Here is a 9,564-nt window from a genome sequence, read left to right as displayed (position 1 = left end):
CGAACCGTGCCCGCACCCTGCAGTCCTGCTGAACGCACGTGTACGTTACAGACCTACGGCCGGGCTGTGTTAATAACATGACTTCTAAGAGCGTAAGACTCATTTGCCATCACACCCCTAAGGGTCAAAATAACAAGAGCACCAAAAAAAGAAAAGAAAAAAAATATCTCATTCTCCATCTCTCGGCTGACACCAGAGGAACAGGCTCCATTTACTCTCCGGCGTGAATCAGGAGCTTACCCCTTCATTCCCTCTTCCCAAGCGGAGCAGCAGCACCCCAACACGCCACCAGCCACGGTGCTCAGGCCGGTGGGGCGGCTCTAACATTCTCATGGCCTTGTATTGCTCAGCTAGTGTCAATAATGATCCCTTAATTAGGCACTTTGCAAAACTCCAGTATAACAGGAAAGTTACTACATCAGAGCAGTTCTTAAAATAATAAGCCAGATATCAAACCCAAGTGAAAAAGCTAAGAGAGGCTGTGTCTTAATGTAAAAGATGTCTTAGAAGAGGAATTAAGTATTTATCAGCATGGTTAATTTAAATCTTTATGATGATTGCAGTATTATCGGTGCCAGAAAGCAGTAAATGTGAAGTATAAAATAGAATAAACCTATTTGCCTCCTGAATGTCTGATTCCATTAGTCTCTCTTCTTCTGTTACAGTACATCATCTAAATCACTGTATTTGCTGTAAAACAACAGCAGAAAATAACATATCACTCACTAAATCTCTGTGTCACATTGATCAGCTAATATATTCCATTTCAGGCCAAAAATAAGCCGTCTCCATTTTTCTTTTTTCTTCTAAATGTCACCAAGCAAAAGACTGAATGTCATTCCATTCTGACAACTGCTTTGCTGAATTATTTTTCCCAGTTTATACAAGCAGGTACCACACACTCTTAAGGAATAACATGTCAGCAAGATGTGCCCATAGCCATCTTTTTGGATGGGGCACCGTATTGATCCAATAACATTAAAGTTTACTAGATGCAAAGACTGGGGGAGTTAATACAGATTAAAAACAAAGATTGCTTCTTGCTTCCACAGAATGGCCATGTCCTACATTATTCAATGAAATGTCAATGTTTAAATATATTCATTAAAAAATATATTCAAGAAAATGTAAACCAAAGTCTATGAGGAACTAGTATTATCCAGCAAGCACTGAAACTCTTCAGTCTGCTCATCATAAAACATAGGAATCTTTGTGCCCTGCTCCAGTGAGTTCAGAGGTGCAGTTTGACTAAGATAACTATTACACTCATTTTTAAAATCAGCAGTCTCATGCAACCCAGCCTGACTTGGATGGAGTAGTGGATCCTCATCCCCACTGAAAACTCAAACTGTTTCTGAGCTGCAGGAGGGTAAATATTTTGACTCATGGACATACAAGCCCATTAGCTAGACACCAATCCCAGCTAAGATAATGGAAAGGTCCATCAATATTGCAGTTAATGAAAAGTAATGAATGGTGACAGCATGACCAGCCATACAATTAGCTGCAATTGCAGCGCAGTGTTTGACAGCCTGCATCCCTTCCTCACCCACGTTACCGCATCGGGGTGCAGGCCAGTGGCTCCCTGGGGGCTGGGGATATGGGGCACCCCGCAGGGATAGGGAACAGGGCAGGACACGGCAGCAGCAGAGGGCAGACGCGCCCAGGCCTGGACACCAGCCCTGGAGCCAGGGTCCAGACTGGCAGGGCCCACGGCCAGGGCCAGGCGCAGCCGGGGCTGCAGAGCAGCATACCTCCGGCCATGCCGGGCCACGTGAAACAGGGCTCCACGACCATGGCGGGTGATGGTGAACTCAAACTGGTCAGGGTAATTAAGGCCTATTAGTGCACTCAGGGCCCTGATGAGTAGGAGCAAACATCTTCGGTTTTTTAAGTAATTGAACACTCAGCTGATAAAACTCATTGCAATTCCATTTTAAACTTGGATTTCTCCAAGCTATTGATTCAGTGCCACAAGATATTTTGATTCAAAATACCTGATTTGCACAGAAATAACTGGACTAAAAACTGGCTTGCTGACATTTCAAAATGTAATTGTCAGTGGCAAGATGTCAATGAGTTGATGTGATGCCGATTCCTAAGCTGAAAGTATTCTGCATTAGCAGTCTAGGTGGTTGTATAAAGACTTTGGTGACAATGTTTAGAAAAGACAGAAAGATCAGTATGTTCATTTGTTCAGCAAAGCACAAGTAAGACTGGCAAAAAGAACCAATGTAACCTAGAGGCCATAAAAACTTGTCTTCTAGAAAGATCTCTGTGCGCACAGTGGCGACAAAATGCTACAAAAAAAAACCCTACCCTGCACCTGCTTCTGACATTTACATTAACAGGAAAATGGAAATATTAGTGATAGTTCAAAGAATACTGGAAAACGATCCAGGGAGCTGAAGACAAGCTAACTTACAATACGAAGCTTCCACATTTCAGCTTATTGAGCTTCTGAAAGAAAGAAAAAAAAAAAAATGACAAGAAAGCTGGATTACTTTGAATAGGGACTTAAATATAGAAAAGAGATCTTGATAGTATGACCTTTTCAGCCTTGCTGACAAAGGCAATGGTATTCATTTGCTGGGAACTGTAGCTAGACAAACCTAGTGTTGACATTTCCTGACTGTGAGGGCAATTAAATATTTACGTAGTTTATATTGGGAGAGATAGCAGGTGCACCTTTCCTTTGGTTTTAAACATGAGATTAGATATGCTTTTTAAAGACAGGTTTTAATTCAGCTTTGGAAGGAATCCGGTTGTGTGCAGATAGGCAGCAGGACTTCACTTCCCGTCAAATAACATTGCAATGCAACATTCTAGGTCAGAAGCAGTATTCTCTGCTTGCAGACACCATCCAGAAAGCCAGACCAATTGTCTCTGCTGTCCACAGGGATTTTGGCCATGTTCGGTCAGATGGTTACTGAAATAATTGAGACGGTTCCACAGAGAGACATGGACGAGTGACACTGGCAGTTTTGAATATGGATGTCTGACGACTGTCAGCTTTGGGCTTACCACCTCACAGACCATCCAGCACTAGCAATGGTCCTCAGTTCACAACGTCCTGTTTCTCTGGAAAGGCAGTTTTATCTGCGTGGCTGAGCTTTGTAATGGTGTAATTGGCAATACATGTTTTCCAAAGCACAACAGGGAGAAAACCACCTTGACGCATTACCAATAAAATAACGTATTATGGTGATAAAAATGTAAACCATACAACACAAAAAATGCCACACTTTTAAAATATTAATTGTATAAAGACACCTGCTAAGTTCTTTTTTAAAACTGTCATGCCGAACCCTGGGGAAAAAAGCACAATAGGATAGGAAGCAAGATTGCTGTAATTTACTGTACGGAAACTCTACAGACAGCAGTTCCTTAGCACAAGCTAAATTTCTTTTCAGTTCCTAAAGGGAATTTCACTTGGGCCCACTGGAGGATTCCTGAAAACCAGAAAGCCACCCCCTTCTTTTCTAGTTTGGGTTAGGGTGGATCACAGCAAGACACAACTTAGGCACCACTTGGGCAGCTCCCTGGGGTGCTGCAGCTTCCACAGGGCTCTGCCCAGGCTAGTTTCAAAGCAACTTTTGAATGGCGAGAGATGTATGCGTAAGTTAGACTCAAATCTGCTTCTTTATCCTGAGCTAAGTTTTAAACTGGAATTAGAACATGCCTGATAAACTCAGGAAGGACCAACTTCAAAAATATTATGACTGAGAAAAACTTTCTAATTCATTGTACAAAATACCAAGAAACATAAGACACACATTTTCATGAGAAAAAAAATAAAATACAAAAGACTTCCCACTAAAAATGAAAAAGAAAATGTCTGTCATTGTGAGAGTAGAAAGACTACAGAAACAGTTCTTGTGCTTGGTAGTTTGCCAATGAATCAGAAAGGGCTGGTAAAAATGCATTCATTGTGCAGAGCCCCCTCACTCCTGAAAAAACTCCTTTATTCACAGAGACAAGATTCTGCTCTCATATATAGCACGACAACTCCTGTTAAGTCAATGGGAGTTGACTTGCATTACGCAGAGGAGACTTTTGTGCAGATATTCAGCATTTGTTTACAGTAGGAAAAAGAGCCTCTAACTATTGCTGAAAACTATTTCCCTGCTTATTTTTCATACAAAGGGCTTGAAGTGAGGAAAGCTCAATTTGTAGGAATTTTAACTTCACAGCTATCAGGGGTTTTATCCATTTTATAACACATGCAGTCAGAGTTAAGTTCCAGATCATTTTCATGGACAAGTGAAAGAGCTTATTAATTAAAGCTCGTTTTAGAAGACTTTATAAAAATAAGGTATCTGCCTTAATTGCTGAAATGCTTTTCTCCCATTTTGAGCTAACACTTTGTAAACAGTAGCTGAGCGAGGAACCACTGGCACTGTTACTGACAAGGTCTGTCTGCAAGAGACTAGTGAGGTACAAGGACTGAGACGGAAAAAGGATCCAGGCAAGACACCTGGCATTAGCTGGTGGGTAACTCTGGGGCAGGGGCACGTGGGAAGCCATTAGGAAGAGGAGCTAAAAAAGGAAGATGAAGTTTAATGACAAAACTCACACTTAATTGTGAAATGCTACTGAAAGAGATGGTCCCTCCTCTCCCTATTCCACTGTCCCTTCCAAGCCTTCCTTGGGACTTTTAGCATTGGTGTTCATTTTACCCCACGATGACCTGATTCAGAGAGCTGAACTGAAAGAAAATGGATCATACCAGTTTAGTTTCCTGACTCGGCTCACAAGGGAGACCAGGGCAGGCAGCAGGAGGAATGGGACTACCTCTTTCAGTAGCAGCAATTAGATTGGCAGAACCACATCCTGAGTTCAGCAGGGGACCTGGGCAGCAAGCCAAGGAGAAAGCCAGCGCTGGCTAAGCCAGGAGACTGAGGCTGAAATGAAGAGTCTATGGAGACAGAAAACGGTTGAAAAATTGATGTTGGAGGGAATGTAAGGCCTGGAGAAGTGAGGTGGGGTTTGGAAGGAAGAACAGGGTAGAAAGAAATTGCAGGAGTCTCTGCCGTTGCTGGAGCACCATGTCCTGCCCCTGCTACTACATTAGAAAATGCAAAATTTCACTGTTCCTTTACCATCAAATTTTGTGATGCCAATTATGAGCCAATGTGCATATGTCACTGCCTTCTGTTATCACAGAAGATGATAACTTCTTACTCTTACCAGTAATCAGTGCACGCAACAGGCAAAAAAGGCTCTTCTAGTAATCTAATCTTTTTGATAAAAGCAGTGGTATCATACCAACATGACTGTCTTATGATCTTACTGACATGTCTCTAGGCTGTTAAAAAAGGAGGGAAGGAAAAGATAATTAAAAAAAAAAGAGAGAGAAAGGAATTTGAACACGTGTAAATTAGAAAAATCATAGAATTACAGTTCATGTAAGTTGGCTAATAAATGACTAAAGAGAAGCAAGAAAGACTCATGATACAGCCAAATTCTTCCCCTAAAAGTGATACCTACAAAACCATAAAGTTTTGGAAGACAAATTTTCATTTAGATTTTCCTGTTCTTTGCCCGGTATGTCTGTTTCGATCTCTCTCACATGAAAGTGTTCATTTTTTTTCCATTCAGTTTTCCTCTGCATCTACATTTCCCCACTGATGTAAATTTAGTCCATACAGTACTGGTAGCTTGTGCAGACAACTGTGAAATACAATAGGTTGCCCCTCTAATTTACTTAAATGCTACTGAGAAATTGTTCCGTGATGGGAACTAGTATTTTCAGTTTTCCCAGTCCAAGTTTCTTCTCCCGGTCAAGTCACTGATTCCCTTAGTGATTTTAAACAAATCATTTGATTTAATTGTACCCATCTCAAGCCAGCTGGATAACTACAGTAAAAAGCAGCTCTTCGTTGAAAACCAAATGCTGTGCCTGAACTGTGCCTTCTTCAGTAAACAAACACGGGTGAGATTAACACATTTTCCCTTGGGACCGTTGTGAGGGAGTCAAGCATTCCAAATGTCTTTCAAAACCTAGAAGATGGGGTCGAATTCGGTCTTGAAAGACATTTTTGCTAATCCAGAAATTAACATGTTGTTTTTGCATAGAATAAAGGATCTTAAATATTTAGAAGCATGTTATCATGGTGTTTTTAAAAGAGACACTGTTTTCTAAAGCATTAATTTACTGTTCACTTCAAACAGACTAGATCTGAACTGTTATGTTTTTAAAACTCTGGTGGCTTGCTTAATGAATGCTTGTGACTCAGAAGGCCTATTATTAGTCCTTCTGAGCATACATTAGCTAAAAAAAAGAAAAAATACAGCAAGCTTGCTTTTATGGACTGTTTAGCAGAAAGTTCACTGTATTATATAAACCATTGCCATGTAGTTCTCCTTTAACCGTTAATAAATAGATCATAACCTACTTGTTCTGGGTATGTTTCATTTTACTTCCTAATTCAAATTGTGTGCTACATACACCTTAGTGATGGTGACACCAAACTGAAGCTATAAAAATATTTAATCAGCTGGTGCAGGAACAGCTCGACTATTACATTCATCTGAGGCTCTACTAACTCTTTGTGAATATTTCCGCCACTCTGGGAGAGCCAGATCTAAAAGGATAAACACCTTCATCTCCAACCACGAATGATACTGAAGATGCTCAGCATTTTTTCAGTGAAGTCTTACATCCGTCTGTTCTTGATCAATTCATTCGTAGGGAGTATCCCTCTAGTAAGTATGATTGTGGAATGCCCACACAAAGTCACAAGGCCTACAAACTGAAATAGCGTCAACTTTTTATGTTATGCAGTCAATCTGTTTATTTATAAGACTTTGAAAGAGGAAGTTGGTAAAAATGAACTTTTGAAAATGTAGAATAAAATGGAAAATGACAGTCAGCATTTTTTTCTAGTCTGAAAGTGTGGTAATTCCACTGTTACTTTATTTTTGGTCTGACGTTTTCACAGCATTTTTTGTAAGATTAGATTACCCTTACCTCAAATTATTGAATACTTTTAAACAAAATTATAACCTCTTTGCAACTGATTTTTGTTGATTTTTAACTATCTGAGGATTTGAAAGAGCAGTAGATACACTTGTAGTCTATAACACAGCCTTATCAATTAATAATATAGGAATAATATTAAAGAGGATCAGAGCTACATAGGGCCCATATGCCCATTTCTTCTGATTCTGCAGGCTCCTGCAGGTTTAATTCCCAGTAAATGCTACTGGATTTTCCCTTAAGTGCCACCTATAAAGGGTTTTAATTATTTTTAAATTGTATTTTCTAAATTTTTCTCACATGTGAACAAGCACATTCAACACGCCTCCCTTTCCATTGCTCCCTCATCATAATACAATCTAAAAATGTTCATTTTACCTCCTACTGCCGGATGCAATCCTTTGAAGGAAAACTGTTCTTAAACCAGTACATTTAACTGACCTCTCTACACTTCAAGGGCAACAAAAAGTGCTTACTACCAGATGATGGTAAAATACACATTTTTAAATACATAGCAGCTCAGAGGAAGTTTTTTTCTGATTCATACTGCAGATAAAAACAACAAATATCCACACTGAAGTGCTCATGTACTAAGTAAAACCACTGTGTCTTCTCCCCAAGCTGTTCCCCTGCACAGGGGGGATAATACCTGTACAGGAATGGGATAATTCCCATACAGGAATGGAAGCACTTGAATAGGAGAAGCAAGATTTAGTCCACAAATACAAAAGAAAACCCTGTCAAAATGCAATCTGCCCTGTCAAAATGTGAGCTGTTACAATCACAGAGCCTATCAGAAAATAAAATCTTAAAACTACAAAAAACCCTGAGTATTAAAAAATAGACTGGTGTTCTATATCCTTTTTATCACAGTTCTCTGCTGTTGTAATTGTGAGTACTTTGTTGTTATAATAGCAAATAAATAAAAAATGAAGACTGATGATAAATCATTTGCTAAGAGAAGGAAGAGGAGATCATTTATAATAAAAGCCTATCTGTGTAGATTTGTGCAAACATAATTGCACATTCTAACATTCAGTCCGAAGACATATTGATTATATCTAAGAGATCTACTTGTTAACAAATTTGGAACTACAGAAATTGATATTTTTTTTATAAGTCCATAATACGAATAAAAAAAAAGTACTTACAGTCATCCTAAAGAGCAAATACACTGTAATTTCTGGCAGTAGCAGTCACAGTGCAGTTTCCCTGTGTGGAAGACGATTTATGAAGCTCATGATGGAATCCTACTTCATATGTGCTACGAAGACTAGCGCTGCTTTCTTAGCTTTTAAACAAATACTGAGCATACATAGTTGGTCACTGCGTTGAACACACCTATAGCGTTAAGGCCACTATGAAGTTACTATCCTTGCACTGCACGTCAAGTTGGAGCACTGAAATTTGGCACATAGAAAAAGGTTCTTAACAAGGTTCTTAAAGGTTATTAACCGATACTTGAGAGGAATGACTGGTGTTGCCCTGTGTAACTATAGCAGAAACACAGAGAGTTAATCACATTTAAAACACAGAAGTGACTGGAGAGGAAATGGTTACTTGCACAGGTTGTTTTGCAGGACAGCACGTAATGAATTCATATTCTTAACACGATGTATTCTATATGGCAGATTTCTCAAATCCATTCTATATTGCCCAAAACAGTGTTCAAATTAGTCCTTCCTGGTGTAGTAGTTAAACATCTGCCTTAAGTTTACCCATGAAACACAATTATATCTGTTCCCTCCCTGTCCATAGTTGTCAAGTGGTTGAGATGATCTCAACAAGAGCAGATTATTTATTAGTATCCTAAGTCATTACATCAGTACCCTCAGTGAAGTCTAGGCAGGGCAGCCATAATATGTGCCTTGTAAATATGCGTTCAGCATTCTAAAACCTTAGAAGGAAGCTTAATTTCATATTGTTATATTAAATTAGGCCTCTTCACTTAATGACTAAGAATTTAAATTACCAAGATACAAATCCAGTTCATCTTACATACATAGCCTTCAGTAAACTGGGAGACAAATAAGCCACATATTGGAAACTCTATTTAGATGGGAGGAGGAATTGTTCATGCGGCATAAGGAACTGTCAGTAATTACTGTTAAACATTGTTCTTGAACACAGACTAAGAAATTCTGGACTTAGGGGAATCGGTGTTTTGCCATTAGTGCCATTTCTATAGTGGAAACACAAAACCTCATTTGCACTCCTCAGCTGTTAACTTCGAAATGGCTTGTATCTTTGAAAAAAAAAAAAAATCAATTTGAATTTCCTGCACTGCATTTATTTACAAAGCTGTGAGCATTCCATTGTTACCGTCATTGCCTTTCCATTTTAATTACATTTGGGGCAGATTTCTTATCCTGTGATTAATATGCAGGTGAAAAAACAACACTGAAGAGTTAATGATGGGACAAAGATCGGATTTCTTTTACTAACTTGGTTCTGGCTTAGGCTGAGATTCTACAGGTATATATTTTCTAGATGGTATAGAGAGCAGAGCGGTAGGCTCCCCTTTCCCTTATTCTGGCTGCAGCCTTCTGAGAGGGGAGCTGCCTGGAGGAGCATCTCTGGAG

Source organism: Falco naumanni, chromosome 13 (genome assembly GCF_017639655.2).
Source record: "Falco naumanni isolate bFalNau1 chromosome 13, bFalNau1.pat, whole genome shotgun sequence".
NCBI classification, from domain to species: Eukaryota; Metazoa; Chordata; class Aves; order Falconiformes; family Falconidae; genus Falco; species Falco naumanni.
This window is presented reverse-complemented; position numbering follows the sequence as displayed.